Here is an 18935-nt window from a genome sequence, read left to right as displayed (position 1 = left end):
GTCCATGAGAACAGGGGTTTGGTCTGTTTTGCTCTTTGCCACATTCCCAGAGCTTAGTAAATGCTCCATAAATAATTGCTGAAAAAATAGCTTTTGCATTGAGTCAGCTAGGAGAGGTTAAATGACATTCTGCGAGGCCTTTTGTGTTCCAAGTTGGTGTACTTTTTATCATGTGCTGCCTTTTGGTTTTCTGTAACAGGAGCCCAAAGCCCAGATTTTAGGAATCTGAGGCCACAGAGTTGCAAAGCTGGATAATGGAGGAGCTCCCACTAGAACCCAAGTCTTCTGGAATTTAGTTATTCAGACTGGATTCTGTTGCCATGGGCAAGCTAAGTGTGTTGCTCCACTATACAAAGGTAACATTTAGGTTTGAAGCCGTCCTCTTGTTTTTCCCACTGTGGCCCATTTACCTCTCAGTTGGTTCATGGGTCCGTAAATGCACCTGGGGTAGAACTCAGCATTGTTACATTCCACACCGGTGCCCATTCCACCTCTGTTAAAAACATGGCACGTAGGCACAGAGCTCGAAAGTAGTTACACACGGCTACTCAACCATCTCTATCTGGGCTTCTACGTGGGAAGAGGTTCCGTCTACACCTTGGAGCAAAACATTGAATCAGTGCAGGCATTAAGCCCTATGGAAGTTGAGAATAGATCATTTGTCCTCTGTGTGTCTTTTCAGGGTCATTTGACGATTCCTTATTCATCTTCTGCTTCACCACGGTTTTCTTCTTTGCCCACACCTGGCTTTCTTCTTTGCCTCTCTGTCTGCTCTCTCCCGAGAGCTGCAAGTAGCTGCCAGGATTGAAAACACCCAGTGAACCCCCAGGAGCTTTGGTTGCCAAGTTGTGGAAGCTGTAGCAATCATTCCCTATAGCCGTTTGCTCATAGAGCCAAGAACAACCAAATACATCAGCTGGGAGCCGACCCTCATGAGCAGATCTTGGTCCAGCTTCTATCTCTGAAACAGCTTGCTGGGGAAGTCTTTCTTTTGAGAACAAACACATGTTTATACTCAAACAATGCAGTTCAGCGTGTTCCTACTGGAATAGTGCTGGAGCCCATGAGCCTTTTGTACTCACTTGGTGGATTTGTTGCACTGGACTCACCTTGCCCATCACTGGTGGCATGAATTTCCTTTCTAAGTTCTCCCTCTGCTCTGCACCTTAGAAGTAGACAAAAACAGATTGCCTAATCAACTACTTGAGAATTGCACCAATTATGCAGAAAATGAGGGATTTTTTTTTTTTTTTTTTTGGTCCCTGGATCATGAGGCATCAAGTGATTGCAGAGTTTAAATTTTCCCAATAACTTATCACATTTCCATGTTGTTTTTTTCCCTTTGGAAAGGTAGTATAAAGGGAGGAGAATCGATGAGAGCTCATGAGTTTTGGAATGTGGGTTCAAATCCCACATCTGCCATTTATAGTCTTTGCATCCTTGAGTGAGGTGGCTAACTTTTCAAAATCTCCTTTTATGTTTCATCTGTAAATCAGGCACAAGTAATAATTATCTTGCAGAACTGTTGTTACTGTTTGAAGAATGTGAATATAGAAACTGACAGTGCCCAGAAGATGGCAGGGTCTTCATACATGGCAGTGAATAGCATTAATTATTATTAGTAGTATTGTCAAGTACATACTGTGTAGGTCAGGATTAGGGTAGCCACAGTCTAATGGAAAGTGAGAGAAAGCTGGGGGAAATCTTCCTAACTGCTAACTTCCGTGTTCCTTGGACAAGTCAACCTGACTGGCCTTTGTTTTTAATATCTTTAAAAATGGGGGAAATGCCATTCTCCTCACTTAAAAACTAGAGAATTGGTATTTTGGAGAGCACACTATACCAGACACTGTACTTGGTTTTCCTGAAATGTAACCTCTCATCTCACAACCCTGGGCTGTTGCTCAGAGTTTACATGTAAGGATCCAGGATCTCAGAAAGGTTGAGTAATTTAGCCAAAACCATAACACTAGTGAGTGGCAGAGTTGGAATTGGAGCCTGGATTTTTTTTGACATTCCTTTACACATCATTTATAAAATGAAATATCATATTAAAACTTAATCAGTACTAGGTTTATTAGTACTATTTTTGTCAAGGTCTCACTGATTATGTTATAAATACAGGCTAGGTGATTTGGATACAAAGAAAACAGGAAATAAACCCTGGCATTGAGGGACTGAGACTCTCTTAAGGATCTTATGTTCTTTGGCACATAAAACTTACCTCCCTAAAATAGAAATAATGTTCTTATTAGAAAAAAAAGACATTTAAGAAATGTAATTAGTATTTCATTTAGAGAAGGAGAAAGTATAAGACAGGCTACCTCAAAGTGGTGTGCAGATCAAATGAAAGAATATCTACAAGAGGAACTTGAAAAATAAAAGACATGCTTTAGGTATAAGGTGTTGTTCTCTATTATTATTAAAATCTACTATGCATCTATAATGTTGCAATCCCCGCAGAAAGAAGACCAAAAGACAGTACCCCCTGTAAGATGGGGTGCAAGAAGTGTTGAGTAAAGGGTAGAACACGAAGAGCCATAGAGTTCAGAGAAAGACCCACCATGGTAATGTTCACATATTGTCTAAAACTCAGAGATTCCTAGACTAAAGTGAAGGACCTTGGAGACAATTCACCCTCATGGTATTTGAAGTGTACACCTAATGCATTTGAAAGGTTCTTTTATTCTTAGATAAACTAGTTTATCTTGGAATGGTGGGGGTAGGTACCAAGGGTACAGATAAGTTTTATCTTACAGAGAGGAAATGAAGTTTCCTGATATGCTCAGAGTCAGATAGAGTGAGGTAGAGACCAGATATCTCCGAGTTTGGTTAATGGGAGTGGAAATGAGGTTAGAGCCAATCCCTCCCTTTAATAGTGATGTGACTACAAACAAGTTACACTGAACATTTCAGAGCATCTTTTTCATCTGTAACAGAAGGGTAAATAACAAAGCAACAAAGGGTAAAGAACAATGATGTCATTGGGTTGGTTTGGGGGAAAGTGAAATAGCACAGTCAAGCATTCACCTTGTCTGGTATAGAAGTGTGTTTCTTTCTACCACTTCTGTCAGTTGTGGTCATGAATTTAACCCCTTCTTTTCCCAGCAAAGGCATTAAATAGCTCACATTTTACAGTGAGAAATATTATACTTCTCTCTTAACTGGAATAAAAGTGTAACCTGCCTCAAAGGCTGGGCTGGTGGGCTTTATTTATGTATTTTCCGTAACTGTAACAGTGCCTGGAACTTAGAAGGTGCTCCAAAAATATTTATGAAGCTGAAAATATCCACAGGTTGCTAATCAAACTTCATAGCTCTCCATCTGCCCTATGCCATTTTCACATTAGAATTATCAACCCAGTATCATTTGAGGGAGTTCTGTTTCTGATTTAAGTAGCTCCTATTGAACCAACTTTCATAAAGATAAAAACTGTGAACTCAAGACGGAAGATATTGAAAAAAATCCAATTACCTGAAGGCACTAGAGAGTGAATATAAGCAAACAGATACTGGAAGTGAGTCGATTCATGGACAAAGTGGAGGGCACTGGGTATAGTCTCCTCCTGCACCTTTTTCTAATAGCTACCAATCTGAGGGCTGACCCCAGTCTGTGGCTTGTGGGGATAAATAGAGCAAGTGGAAAATGATAACTTACTGGCTGGGAAAAGTAAATCCTGAAAAGGAAAGGATCAGAGAGGGAAAACCCCAGATTCTAGATTCTAAACTCTGAATCATGCATGTACAAGGAATAGACTTGAAAAGAAAAAAAACATTAATACTCTTCAGAGGAACATAACAGAATCCAGATTCTCTATAACATATTTTCATAATGTCTGGGATATAATCCACAATTAATCGATGTATGAAGAAACAGAAAACATCATCTACATATAACCCCCCCAAATCATAACATTCTCTAATGTGGAACTTATAATGTATGTGATGTAACACATATTAGAACTATAGCATAAGTAATGTGGATTTCTGTATTTTACATGAAGTAGTGCAATATGAAATTGAAGTTGGCTTTCACAAATTAAGAATGTATATTGTAATCTCTGCAGCAAACACTAAAAACAGTGAAATAAGGATGACTAAAAAGTCAAAAAATAAAGTAGAATTCCAAATTATCTTCATTTGGTTCAAATATGAATCCCACTGCAAATGTTCAGACCCATTCAACAGCAGTCTCAGATTATAGTCACAGAACAAAAGGGTAGCAAAATCCAGATGTGAACATCCAAAACAGCTTCCCAGAGACCTGATTCCATCTGGCCTTAATGAGAACAAGAAAGAAAGAAATAAAAATCAGAAGGCACATCCCAGATTTAAAGATGTGAACAAAAAACTGGAGACATGTAAACAAAAATGGGCAGAGTCACTGGAGAGGAAGTTGGGAAATGTGTAAGAAACTCAGGGTGCTGGTGCTTTAAGCCTGATTCCTGCAGCTGGTTGCCCTAGGACTGAGAGAAGATTGGTCAGGCTTTGAGAGGTGAGTGCCAGTCACAGCCAACCACAACCAGGATTTTGGATTAATTTGGGTAAACAAATGGCTAAGCATGTTGCTAACTACATTTCTAAGATATTGCTGAAAGAAGGAAAAGAGCAAAACAACATTTTTTGGCTCTCTCCAATCTGTTGTTTTTGCACCTGTGTTGGTGTGTTGCAAAGCAGAGGAAGTTGCACAACCTACTTGCCACCAATCCCTCAGTTTATTCTCAGACCACATACTAAATTAGTATGCAATTTCCAAGTCAGCACTGGTTGTTTCAAAATTAATAGCTGTGAGGGAATGAAGGTGCCTGAGAAGGCCATACTAAGCCAGCCCCAAATTCCACATTATTTTTGTCTAAACAAGTTGTCTTAATGCCTGAAAAAGTTTGGAGGATACAAGTTAAACTGGTAACTTCAAACCATGTATTAACATATTGGAATCTCCTTCATATAGTTTTCTAGAGTGTATATTTCTGACTCAGTCCTAAAGGTAATTAAGTCTTGCTCTGATTCTAATTCAGCACCCATAGAAGGAAGAATTGCTAGGCAGAGTGAGAACATAACCCTTTACAAAAGAATTATGATTTGAGGGTGCCTGGGTGGCTCAGTCGGTTGAGTGTCTGACTCTTGGTTTCAGCTCAGGTCATGGTCTCAGGGTCTTGAGATCAAGTCCCACAGCAGCCTCCATGCTCAGTGGAGAGTCTCCTTGAGATTCTCTCCCTCTCCCTCTCCATCTGCTTATACTTTCCCTCTCTCTCAAAAATAAATGAACAAATCTTTAAAGAAGAGTTATGATTTGAGAGAGAACTCCTTATTGGAGCTTGTGGGAGTAGGTAGATAGGGCTGATATAAATAGTAAAATAAGAATGTGGATAGGGAACAAGGTGGTGGTTGCCAAAGTGATGGAGGGATGAGGGAAACAGTGGAAGGGAATTAAGAGTACAAACTTCCAGTTATGAAATAAATAAGTCACAACGATGAAACGCAGAATGTAAGGGACTGTAATCAATGATATTATAATAATGTAGAGTGACAGGTGGTGACTAAATTGATCATGGTAAACATTTTTTAATGTATATAATTGAATTCTTATGTTGTACACCGGAAACTAATATAATATTATGTCAACTATACTTCAGTGTAAAAAAAAAAATAAAAACACTCTTCTGGAAGTTTCTACTAAAAAAATAAAAACTTGGGCCTTCGGATTTTCAAGGAGACACAAGAGATAAAATACTGGCTGGCTACATGGGCTATTGTATCTTTGGGTTCTTGTAAGGACTAGACTGTGTGTAGAAGCCCTAAGTGAGAGATGTTGTTGAGACTGTGCCAGTGAGCAGGAGCCCTAGGGTAAGGTCAGCTGAGTGAGGCACAAAATTTGAGGGAGTGCCAAAAAAAAAAACCCCTCAAGAATCGAGACTCAAATAACTAATAATTATTTTAATCAAAAATACAAATTTTAACACAATACTTTTTTTTAATTTTTATTTATTTATGATAGTCACAGAGAGATAGAGAGAGAGGCAGAGACACAGGCAGAGGGAGAAGCAGGCTCCATGCACTGGAGCCCGACGTGGGATTCGATCCCGGGTCTCCAGGATCGGGCCCTGGGCCAAAGGCAGGCGCTAAACCGCTGCGCCACCCAGGGATCCCCTTTAACACAATACTTAATCAAATTTCATGAAAAAAAAATCCACAATGAACAAAATCTCAAAATTTTACACAGAAACAAGCTATTGCTCTTTGCCTGTTTTACAATCCCGAGTTACTCTGCCATAGGGACATTGTTTTTCATCAGCTCTGGGTTCCTGGAGCTGTATGCTGTTGCTTTCCCACAGCAGATATCTGATGGTTGATAATGGTGAGCAAACAAATTGGGCATCACACAGTCTTATATAGAGATTGTCTTTTTTAATTGTAGAGCTTTCACCAATGTTTCCACTTTGGCTCAAAATCTGGGAGGATGTTTCGGTAAATGTACATAGGTGTGCACGTCTCTCCTCTGCCTCCAGTTCCAGCGGCTCAGCCTGGCATACCATAGTGCAGGATGCCACAGACCAGGGAATAACCAAGAAATTTTTATTGAAAGCTTGCTTCGTGGAGGGGCTTTTGAGAATTCAGGACGAGTTGATTTACAACTGAGGGTCTGAGGAATAGTTAGTTGACTGCAAATTCATAAGATTGAGGACCCATCACAAAGGAAACAGAACTCTGTGTGATAATAGAGCCCAGACGGTAGAAGAGCTCTGGCTGAGGAGTCCACCACTAAGCCTAGTCCTGCCACTGACTTCCTGTGTGATACGCTGCATCAAACCTTTCCTGAGCCTCAGCTTGTAAACCAGTAAAATGAAGAGGTTCTCACGCTTGTTGCAGCTGGGAGTCCCTTTCCAGATAAATCTTATAGGGTGCTACAGGCAAAAGTAGACCTGATCTGGTTGAACTTGGTGTGTGAAACCAAGACCCTCACCTGTTCAGCTTTTCCTGATTCCCCACAGGGACCCTTATGGAAACCTCCTCCACCATCTCAGAGCCTTTTGAGCATAGTTTGGAACACTGTATGAGGGAAACATTGATGTCAATTCTAGTTCTAACATTCAATTCTTGCCCAGAAGAAAGCTCTGCCTGTATTTGCATGGTGACAATTTGACAGTGAAATGTTTACTCATGTTAAGCAACCAGAGGAGCCTCCAGCCTTTGGATTGCACTTTGGGTGTGCCCTGTTCTGTTTCTGGGCTCCTCTAGCCTGCTGGGCCCATGGAATTAGCAGAAGCATCAAGGGGATTTAGTCAGCCTTGCTATGGCCAGGACAATTATACAGTGGAGTGAGGCACACTGCCAGGATTTTAACATGAAGCAGGCACCCCTGGGAACATTGACAAATGACCAGGGGTTGTCTACACATGGCCAGGAGCCAGCAGCAGCCAGCTGGGCCTTACTTCCTGATGAATGTGACAGTTCCAGACCTCCGAATGTTCCAGAACTGAGAGTGAATGAATTCTAGTGGTATTCAAAACAACAACAGGGTCTTTGCCATCTTTCTTAAGATTGTTATCCTCTTAATTACGTTGGCTGTTATTCCATTGTTACAGATCTTCAAGGACATAACAGCCTACTCTTAAAACACAGGTAGCAAGAAAGCAACAGGAACTATATAGAAAAGGAAGGAACCCTAGGGTCTGACAGGTCCAAGTTGGAACCCCAGTTCTACCTCTTACTAGTTGTATGCTCTTGGTCTGTTTTTTTTTTTTTTTTCAACTTGTCTGAGCTTCAAATTTCTTAGCTATACAATGGAAATAAAGTGCCAAATAGGGCTGTTGTGAGCACTATAAATGGGATTACATGAATAAAATGCTATTAGTAGGTGTTAGCAGGTGCTCAGTAAATGTTCCTTTCCTTTTTTTCCCCCCTGCAACTGTCATCTCTTTAAAGAAATAGGTCAAGAAAAGTTTTATGTTTTATTCAACTCTGAGATCTCTTGTGTGGGATTATGCTGATTATTTTTTCTTTTTCTATGTTCCAAGTTTTCTATAGGTGAAGGATGCTTGAAATAGTCTAGTATCTAAACAAAACTGAGGTTTAGAAGCAGAATAGGATTTGCATCCTTGACAAAGTGCTAATTTCATTAACATGTAAAGGGCTCCTAGAAATTAACAAAAAGAATAACCAACAATCCAATAGAATTATGAGTGAAGGAGAAGAATGAGGAATTCGGGAAAAAGAAAATGCAAAGGACTCTTAAAAATGTAAAATAATGCTTATCTGAGTAAGAAAAATATAAATTCAAGTTACAGAAAGATATCATTTTCACCAATCAATCTGTAAAAGTACAAGTTTGAAAATATGTTCTGTTGGCAAAATTCTTTGAAGAATCTTGTACGTTTCTTTGTCTTTGAACAATCTTTGAACAATCTAGTACATTTATATGTATTACAGACATAGCCATGCCTGTGAACTCATATGGAAAGATCTCCAAGATATAAGTAACTAAATAAGCCGTGTATGTTAGAGTGTGAAAAATAACCTACCTTTTGTGTAAAGGAAGACAAAAAGGAAAACTTGTGTTTATATTATTTGCTTGATATGCAACAAAATCTGGAAAGATATGCTAGGAAAAGTGGTGGGAACTGGGCTGATCACAGGAGTGGAAAGACTTTCATCACACATATTTTGTATTTATAAAATATTTTATATTTTTATATTTATATATGATTTTTAATTTTTTGAATGTAGCCCCAACTTAAAAGTATTTTTTAAAAAAAGTATGCTAAAAAGAGAAGATGGAGAATTTTATATGGCAATCAATATCGACCAACATAGCATGTGTTAGTCTCTAATCAAAAAAAAAAATAAAAAAATTAAAGACAAACACCTCCCAACATAGGAAACTTTATTCCTGACACACAGTGGGTAGAGCAATCTTTTAATTTGCTACAGTTCTGATTCTACTGGAAAGTTTACCTATACTTTACCAAGGCCACATTCCATCAGTGCATAATTTTTATAACTTTCTTTAAATCTATGCATTTTATATAACATAACATTGATCCATAAGAATGCGTATTTATTATTATTAAAAACCAATAGCACATCATAATTCCATCACTCAGAATAGTAGTGGCTTCAGAATTTTTGTGTTGGAAGAACTTAAAGACAGTGAATTGGTTGGAAGTTGACAACTAAAGAGGCGTGTTAAAGTTTCATATGTGACATTTCCTTTTTAAAAATTTTTAATTTTTTTAATTTTTGAAACATTTTCTTTAAATGAGTCATAGTGAGTCTTCTCAGAGGCTTCCACCTTCAGGCAAATCACCCCCAGTCTTCAAGCTATCCCAGCTGATAGCATGGAGAACAGAGATAAACTGTCCCAGAAAAACCTTGCTCAAATTGTAGATTTTTTAAAAAGTAAATGATTGCTGTTGTTTTCAATTACTGAGTTTGGGGTGGTATGCTACACAGATCCCAGATCCCTTTTATCCAGTCGGTGTATCCATCCTCCAGCTGCTGTGAGTGTGGACTGCTAACAGTTTACAGATGCTCCCTTCTCCAGAGAACTGTCCTTTTCTGGCTGGAGTTACAAGGGAGGTTATGTCCAGCACCCTCACCCTAAGGCCAGCCTGCAGCCAATGACTAATTGGTAAGAAAAAAGTGGTCCCTTTGCCTCAAAGCAGAATTGACTCTATGTTGCAATTCCCAATCCAGTGCTTCCTGGGGGATGAGGCTAAAGCTAGATCCCCAGTGAGGCCACATCCTGGTCTAGCTCCTTTTCCTGCCCAGTTCTCTTCTGTCTCTTTCTCCCAAGAGCTTCCTCAATGTATCACATGTGCTGTAATCCTTGTCTCAAGCTCTGCACCAAAGTGCCTGACTTGAAATAGGCACTAATGGAAGTTTTAAGAAGTGTTGTGGAGAAATCTTTGTAAGCCATTTCTTGGTGCCTCCACTGCCCAGAGATACCTTTATTATTATTTTTTGTGTGCATGAAATTATCTAATACCTTGCAGAGTATGTAGTACATTCCCTTGGCAAATAACACTCAATAAATGCTAGCCATTGTTGTATTCCTCTAGTGCTGTACCTGTATTTAATATCATATCTATTTATTAAGCACATACCATGTGTCAGGCACCGTTCTAACATATTTCATGTATAACTCAAGTAGTTCTCATAGCAATCCTATCTAGTGATTATTATGATTTCAAAAGAAGCCACTGAGCTTTGGAGAGTTTAAGTAACTGATCCAAGGATGTGCAGCAAAGAAGTGGCAGAGCTGGATGAGTTATACGTATCTGCATTATATTTTAGTCATCATTTCACTGATAACCTCTTTGTGGCCAATTGCTTCAATGTGGGACTGGATGTTTTGCTGTGTTAAAGAATTGCAAGTGTGCATAGTAATTCACTCCACCTGTGACTATCTCCACAGAAGAGAACTGGGCATCCTGGGAACTGCCCTCCTCATAATCTCAGATGGCCTTTCTTCCTGGAATGGCCACCATCCTTTAAGAATCACATCAAATCTCATCTTTCCATGAGTTTGCCCTGATTTCTGTTTTATTTGCTCATCTTCTTTAAAGACCTGTTACAGACCAAAATGTCTAAGTCATTTTGGTCCCTAACAATTTTCAGCCACCACTGGCCCAGATACATTGCCTTTTAATAGAGGTTATGTTTACAGATGGACCTGTTTTCATTAGCTAGACTACAAGCTTTTTTTCCTTTTTTTCATTTTTTAGACGTATTTATTTATTGGAGAGAGAGAAGGGGAGGAGGAGCAGAGGGAGAGGGAGAGAATCTCAAGCAGACTGAGAACCCAACATGTGGCTTGATCCTATGACCCTGAGATCATGACCTGAGCTGAAATCGAGTTGGATGCCTAACCACCTGAGCTACCCAAGCACCCCTAGACTGCAAGTCTTTTAAAGACAAGATCAAACTTATTTGTTATTTCTCTAGTATCTTATACAGTGCTTGGCACAAAGTAGATTCTTAATAAAAATCTGTTGGTTGGTTAAATGAATCAACAAACTATTTCACGGGTGTGTGTGTTTCCTGGTTTTTTGTTTTTTTTTTTTTGTATAGATTGTAAGATTTTTCAGGCCCAGACCTGCTTTTCCAATTTCTTTTGTGACTTCATGTTTAACAAATTGTAGGTTCAGGGCAGAAAGTCCATGAAACTGAATTGGAATTGTCTGCCCTAAAGGATTGGTCACACTTTGGTCTTACTCTGAGAAAAGGACAGCTCTCTGTCATAGGGAAGCAGTCCCATGTAACATCCTACATGGAATTAGAGAAATTTTTAGTTTCTAAATTTGTTGCATGGCCAACCCTATGTGTGCTATTATTTCCATAACTCTCCGTGTGACCAAATGTCCTTGACTTGACCTTCTGGGAATATGTAAACCATGAGATTCAAAGAGGGATGTTTGTGGGAGTAGGGGATCATGTGATGTGGAATAATCTTTATTTGCAATTCCCTGACTCAGGAGTGATTTCTGAGAAGTGGCAAGAGGTGACTCTACAGAGAGCCTTGCCGGCCTCTACAAAGACAAGACTTTATATGGGGATGGCACTCTGCCAGCCTGACAGGAAATAGAAAACAAAGGGGCAGCTGACTCCAGGTCCTATCCAGACCAGCACCAGGTTTATACAGGCTATTTTTTAGCATAAAACGAAACAAAATCTCCTTCAGGAGTTGAAAGCTGAGCTAAAGGAATACTGGAATGTCCCTTTGTACTGGAAGACTGAATTTGCTTATTTCTATGAATAAAAACTAAATTTTAAAATGCATCAAAGAACTTACATTTCAACATATCTCAATGCACACTTTATCATCAAGAACTATCTGACCCTCCCCAAGTTTATTTTATAAGCATACATGATCAATATTGGGGTTTGTTCACAGAAATATATATTTATTTTCAAAGAATAGGAAAAAGATAGCAAGGTACAGGGGGTTTAGGAAGGTTCATTATACTTTGGAGAATATTTCAACCTTGCTCTTCAAATGGGGCGCTCAGATAGGTTCATGTTCAACCTCAAGGTCATTATCTGTACACATTACTTTAAGCCAGAAAAGATGAGGGCTCTTTGGGTTGGGGTCACGATTGGGATAGGGTAGGGAGAAATTCTGGGCATCCACAGCTGTAGGAAGTGCTTGTTCTCTGTTAATTTTGTTTACTTAAGAAGAGAAAAAGAAGTCCACATGTCTCTTTGAAGCCCTGTGGGACTGTTTTCACTGTGAGCACACAGAGAAAGCCCGTGATTGTTCCTGGAATGCTGGTCTCACCATTTATTGTCCTTGGATTAAAGCCTGCTTTGCATTTGGGATAAAGATTCATTCATTCTTGTGCCAAGAAATAAAGAATTCTATTGTCTTCCTGCCCAAATTGTTCCAAGACAATCTTTTTTCTGAGCCTGACAAGCCCAGATAGCATCTTGCTTGGCTCCTGATCTGGTCTCCAAAGGAGATGTTATGCCCTGTTTTGTCAGAGCTTTTCCACCACAATACCGTTACACAGAGCAGACCTGTTCCCCTCAGTACCAGGTGGCTCGCTTTTTTTCACAAGGATCTTTAACAACCGCTGAGGATTGCCAGATCAGACTTAACTATAATTCTCCACCATAAGAATGGTTGTGTCACTTGAATAGCCAGAGTGATGATGAGCCCTTGGTGGTTGCTAACTCAATCCACAGGGAGAGATGAGTGTAACTTTTTGCATGCTGTGACATGCTTTATCCCAGAATATTCCTTGATTATTTGCAAGAACAAAGGCCAATTTAATTAAAATGAACATAGAAGTGTGAAAAATAAAAGGCAGAGAAATTGAAATAAGTTGGTTTTCTCTTTAGAGGAAAACCACCCCCAGGTGGGCCTAAACAAATTCCTTTTTCATGTCTCACAGAATGTTCTTGTCCATATAGAGGGTTTAATTCCAATCATCATGACAGTGGTCATTTGTCACTTCTACATCTGTCCTTCTGAACTTTCCTTACTCCCCTCAAGCCTTCCTCTGCCAGCAGACCTGCTGGCCACTGACCTGTGAGAGAAGGTTGAGGCTGTCTCCCATCACAAGCCTCCCTCTCTTCCTCCAGTTTCAGACAAAGGCAGCCTTTTCCCAGTGTCTTGCTGGTCCCTCCTCTTGTGCTCTTCATCCAAACAGTCTTGTCCGGGAGCTTGTTTCAAGTTATTTCTGCTTTGTATTGTCATATCCTTTTCTCTATGAACTGGTCCATTCCCATCTTCTATGAAAATGCTCAGGTCTCTCTTATCTTTTACAAACATCCTCTCTTAACCTGTCTTTCTCCCCTTCTTCTCCCAGTGCTTTCCTTTCTCTTCCCTTCCCTTTCCAGACAAGATCCTACAAAGAATCCTTTCTATTTGACATTTGTACTTCTAACTACACTTAGCTACTACATTTTTCATGACTGTGGTTTCCACTTTAAACTCTCAACCTCCCCTATGACAACTATCCCAGGCCCAGCCCACAATTCCAATAAAATGGTCTGGTATAGAGCGCTCAATACTGTCTAATTGCTAGAGGCAAAGGACTCCTTTTAGTCTCACCTTGTTTGACATTTATATAACACTTGCCTCCATTAATCCCTTTTTTCCCCCTTTTTTCTTCTTGAGATTCTGCTCTTGGTTTCCATGATACCAGGACCTACTAATTCTTCTGTCTCTCTCTCTGACTATTCTTCTCCACTCCCACCCTCAAATGCTGATGTCCCTTATGGTCCTTGGGTTTTGCCCCTTCTTACTCTTTTCTGGTCGTTTATTTCATGTCCATGGTTCCACCTTCTGCCTGTGTACTTCTGCCTGAGTACCCCTATATTTATATCCCCACCTTCAGACCTTTCCCCTAAGTTCCAACTGCTTCCTTCAAGATCTTTCCCCCTAGATGTCACATGTAGGTGGCTCAAACTCAGCATACTCAAAATTGCACTTATCTTTCCTATAAAGCCAGTTCTTCCTTCTCTTCCCCCATCATCCATCTATTCATTCAAGTCAGAATCCTGTGTGTGGGAGAGATCATTATAGCTTCTTCTCTTTCCTTCACTCCTATAGCCAACCAGTTGCCGATCTTATAGACTGGACCTCCTCAGCCTCTTTTTTCCCCAGTTACTGGCTTCCCTGGATTATTAAAATGCTCTTGCTTTCAGTTTTTCCCTCTGTACCCATCTCCCACAAAGCAGCTGAAGTGAATTTCCTTCAGTAGCTCCCTATTGCTTGCAGGATGAGAGCTGTACTCCTTAGTGGGCCCAATGGAGCCGGATGTCATGTCACCCTAAAGTCATGTCACCTTTAGTGGGCCCCTAAAGCCAGATGTTTCTGCAGATTTGCCTTTCACCAGTACCTCTTGTATTCCACTCACCACACAGACACATGCTCTACATACACATTTTTCACCTTTTCAGAAGGATGCTCTTTATTCTCTGATCTCCTTCCTCATTTCTTTACTTGTCCATTTCCTCTCCTTCAACCCACTTTAAAGCCACATTATCTACATATCTGTTTTAAGACCTGATTCCAGGGTTATTCCATCTCTGAATACTGGGAGGCTTTTCTTGACTAATACCCATCTCCAATTCCAGGAACAACAGTTCTTCCTTTGAATCTTTCTACATTCTTCATCCATGGAATCTCTAGCCCTTTATTACCAACATTGTTCATTTTTGCTTCAGCACTTATTACAGTGCCAAAACCAAATAAATGTTTCTCTAAGTGATTGCATAAATTCTTACCATTTCTAATTGGACAAGTGTCACCTACAAATCTCAAGTATTAACAACCAAGGAGTTTTTTTTCCTAGAGGACAAATCTGCTACGAGAAGGGAAATAAGGCCATTTGGCTTACCCAATATTTTTAATAATCAAGAATGTGGATTTTCTCTTATTTAGCATTTCTGAAGTGTTTACAGAGTGTTAGGAAGCACAAAAACATACCCTGCTGTTAGTCAAAATTAAAACAGATCTGTCAGGGTAAGTGCTTTTACGGTTCTTTAATATTTTAAAAATAAAATGAGTTTTTTGGTTAGAGAACACTTTTGCAATTTGAATTTCAAACTCTTGCAAATGGATTTGTATTTTACTTTTCTGTACTAGCAACACAATTAATTTGAATATGGACTGTACTGTTTTACTTTTTGTAAGCACAAGTTCACTCACTGGTAGTTGTGAGGAACACATCCTTAGGTCTTCCTATAGAGAATATTTGCACAAGAAAGACACATCATACCTGCTATAATTTACTGAGCATTTACTCTGTACTCAGCACCGTCTATCTATCATTTGACTTTACAACAACCTCTGGATGCAGGGGTTCATTTATAAAAGAAGAAATTGAGACTCTACGTATGCCATTCAGTGGAAGGATTCCTGCCCAGCAGTGGATCTTTATCAATGGGTTTTGGTGACATTAGGGTAAGGAGGCATAGGTGCTTGCTTGTGAATCCCTGCCAATCACTGGCCTCTAGTACCTGCAATCATCTCGGGTCTTGCTCTACCCTGGAATTTTCAACCTTCTACAACTGCCTAGTATAAAGACCTGGTTGCATTGTTCTGCTGTGATTGTTTCATCACTAGTTTTCATGCTCCCTGACTACCTAAGTGTCAGTTTGTTTCATTCTCTCAAATTCAACACCTCTGAAATTCAATTTGAGCCAGATACTGTTTTCAAGATCAGATACTAATCTTCCAATCTTATAAACTAATCTATATTAATAAGTAATTGGAGGAGGGTTAGAGAATCTCTAAATTTCCCATTCATTTTGAAAACTCATATAAGTGTGTTCTTGAAACCATGTCATACTGTGCCAATGTTGTTTACCCAAAAGATGAGTCTTAGGTACATTTCATGGCATGAAGTGGGAAAGGGTCATGCCACAGCTGGCTCAAAGATAATTTAATTTTTGGAAAGTAGGAGACCTTGAGTTGGGAAAAATCCTCAAATTAGCTAGTACAGTGTTCTTCAATAGAAATATGCTAGTCCCATAGTTACATACATAATATAAAACTTTCTAGGAGCTAAAAATTAAAAAGAAACAGGTGAACTTAATTTTAATAACATACTTTGAAATCTTCTGTGTATTTTACATGCTGGACTAGCCACATTTTAAGTGCTTTATAGCAAGAGGCTACCCTATTGGGTAATGCAGCTCTAGAATCCCAGGGTAGAAAGAAAATTCAAAGTTATCAAATCCCACATCTCTTTGAGGGATGAAACCCATGGAGACTTAAGTGGCTGCACTGCCCATGGCTGAGCACATTAGTAACAGAACTGCTTCCCGACATTGGGATGCTCTGACCTCTAGCAAGTTTTTGAATGCTGATCCCCCAAGTTTAGAGAGAACAAACCTAATACTCTTTCACAGAAGAACCTTTCAACTAACTTAAGAAGACCAATGTGATCCCTGATCTTGTTTTTTCAGAAGGCTTCCCTAATGTTTTCAACTGTTCTTTGTGTGAAGTGGAGGATTTCCAGAGTCAGAGGACATAGAACATGATTATCTCTTAAGTGCTTTCCAGTTCAAATGTTCTATGACTCCAAATATTTAGCTGCCAACTTAAAGACTGTGTATATAGTAGAAGTGAAAAACTTCAAGGGAAGAAATAGGCCAAGTAAATTGATGAGTCATGTATTTCTGTCCACAGGTTAGAGGATTTAGAACCAATTGAAAGGAAAAATTGTAATGTTTCTGTGTAAGTAGCTTCTTCTTGCTATAGTTCTTAACCCTCCATGTGATGCGCTTTCTCTTTTGGGCCACTAGAGCCCTTCAACTGGTCTATCACTTAATCACTCCCTACACCATCCACAGATTAGAGCTCAGCCCCAAAATACCTCAGAAAATAAGGTATGAGTAGTCATTTATTAGTGTGAATTCAAGATAGTGAGCTTCTCTCCCAAGGATAAGTGCAATTAAACCTTATCTCTAATTATAGGTATTGAAGAGACAGGAAACTTCTCATCCATGAAACCAATAGTAGAGATTCAGCTATATCTTATTTTAAGCAAAAAAAAAAAAAAATCACTTTTAGGTCTTCAGTTTGTCTTATAGATTGAACAAATATCATGACTTAAGCAGAGCAAACTTTCTTCTTTCACTTTATTTAGGCCTCTTATCTATTTATTCAACAGCTGATGGATTATAAAAAGGTCACTACCCCCAGATTATGGTAAGTACAGCAGAAAGAACTCAACCAAGAACTTGGGATGGATTTGCCCAAATTCTTCATTGCTACTGGAATAACAGTTCATATTATTATGGTGAACACAAAGATGGAGGGACTTTTAGAGTTGGAGACAGGAATCACATGTCCCTAATCCTAAAGGAAATACTTGACAATTTTTTTGTCAAATACATAAAGAATATCCCTTATTTTTTGTAAAATTGATGAATTCAGGACAATTTAACACATAAATTCAGGGATGACATGTGAAAGCTCTTATTAAAGTTGGTTATAAAATCTTTTCAATAATACCATCTCCTTTTTTTAAAAAAAAAAGATTTTATTTATTTATTCATGAGAGACACAGAGACCTAAGCAGAGAGAGAAGCAAGCTTCCTGTGGAGAGCCTGATATAGGACTTCATTCCAGGACCCCAGGATCATGACCTGAGCCAAAGGCAGACGCTCAACCACTGAGCCACCCAGGTGCCCCAATAATATAGTCTCCTAAAGGACTTTTAAGAGATAGCTTTATTTACAAAACACAATCAACCTTTGCAGAAACACTTTTTTTTTTTTTAGCAGACTTAGACCTACCATTAGTACAGCATTTTTCTGTTCTTGCACCCCAGAATTAACATTCAGAAAACTCCCGGCAACCATCTCAACATCAACGACTTTTTGAAAAATAGTCCAAGAAGGCAGAGACCTAAATAAAGGAAGGTACAGAATAGTTTTGAAAGAGAAGGGATATGATATAGGGCAAAAGGATTCACTCATTTATTCTCCAGCTCTTTTCCAGAAGGGAAAGAGAGAGAGAGAGAGAGAGAGAGAGAGAGAGAGAATAGTGGTAAATCACACTCTTGGATTGTGTTTTCCAACGATGGCCACAACATCTCCCATTCCACATGTCTTTCTATAAAGTGAGCTTGTTATGCCTTCATCAATAGGTGAAGTCTAATTCCCCTCTGCTTGAATGTAGAATGGTGTTATGACTCATTTGGAACCCACAGAACTGAGTGGAAGTCAGTTGCATGTCTTTTATTTGTTGTTTGCTTTCTTAAAAACTTAGTGAATTTACCTTGCATTGCTGCATGATGTGCTCATTTTATTTTTTTAATTAACCTTTTTATTTTGATATAACTGAAGAATCACAAAGGGTTGCAGAAAACAGAGAGTTCCAGTATACTATTAACTCTAATGGCAACTAAACATATTGTAAAACTACAGTTCAGTATTGCAGTTCATTCAGATACTGACATTGATACAGTCAGGAAGATATAGGACATTTCTATTACAAGGATCACTAATGTTGCCTTTTATAGTCACATCCATTTCCTTCCCATCCATACCCTCTTCTTAAGCCCTGAAAACCACTAATCTTTCTCCATTTCTATAATTGTGACATTTCAAGGATGTTATATAAATAGAATCATATGGCATATAATCTTTCGGGATTGGCTTTTTTCACTCAGCGTAATTCTCTGGGAATTCACTCAGAGCATGTTGCAGGTATCAATAGTTTGTTTCTTTTCATTGCTGAGAAGTATTTCATGGTAGGATGCAACACAGTTTGACCATTCAGCTGTTGAAGGGCATATGAGATATTTCTATTTTGGGGCTCTTATGAATAAAGCTGCTCTGAATCTTCATGTACAACTTTTTGTGTGAACATACATTTGCACAAATGCCTGGGAATGCAACTGCTAGTGTACAGAAGTACAATTGATTTTACATGGGGATTCTGCGAATTTGCTAAATGCATATATTATTCAA

General features: G+C 39.0%; 1 protein-coding gene across 1 annotated transcript in view; it reads left to right on the top strand.

Moving 5' to 3' along the window:
- The first annotated feature begins 260 nt into the window (after positions 1-260).
- Positions 261-18935, top strand: part of ADGRF1 (adhesion G protein-coupled receptor F1) — a 79876-nt gene continuing 61201 nt past the window's right edge. Inside the window, exon 1 of the mRNA XM_072733623.1 lies at positions 261-356. The gene's annotated coding sequence lies outside the window, so the exon portion shown is untranslated. The remainder of the gene's footprint in view (positions 357-18935) is intronic.

The sequence above is a fragment of the Vulpes vulpes genome, chromosome 1 (assembly GCF_048418805.1).
Source record: "Vulpes vulpes isolate BD-2025 chromosome 1, VulVul3, whole genome shotgun sequence".
Lineage (NCBI taxonomy): Eukaryota > Metazoa > Chordata > Mammalia > Carnivora > Canidae > Vulpes > Vulpes vulpes.
Note: the sequence above shows the minus strand (reverse complement) of the source record. Positions and strands in the feature narration are given on the sequence as shown.